This window comes from Theobroma umbraticum, unplaced genomic scaffold, assembly GCF_002168275.2.
Source record: "Theobroma umbraticum cultivar Fairchild unplaced genomic scaffold, ASM216827v3 scaffold_60.0, whole genome shotgun sequence".
Classification (NCBI taxonomy): Eukaryota; Viridiplantae; Streptophyta; class Magnoliopsida; order Malvales; family Malvaceae; genus Theobroma; species Theobroma umbraticum.
In genome coordinates, this window is record NW_018397288.1 from 194,335 (window position 1) to 194,550 (window position 216).

Genomic DNA, 216 nt, shown 5'->3' on the forward strand with positions numbered 1-216 from the left:
CTTAAGGTATTCAAAAAGCTTCGCACCAACTTTCATTTTGCAGAAGCTTTAGAGCAAATGGCATTATATGTGAAGTTTCTGAAGGACATGTTGATAAAGAAGAGGAAACTGAAAGACTTTGAGATAATAACACTCACTAAGGAGTGTAGCGCGATAATCCAAAACAAGTTTTTGCCAAAGCTTAAGGACCTACAGAGTTTTTCTATCCCTTGTTCA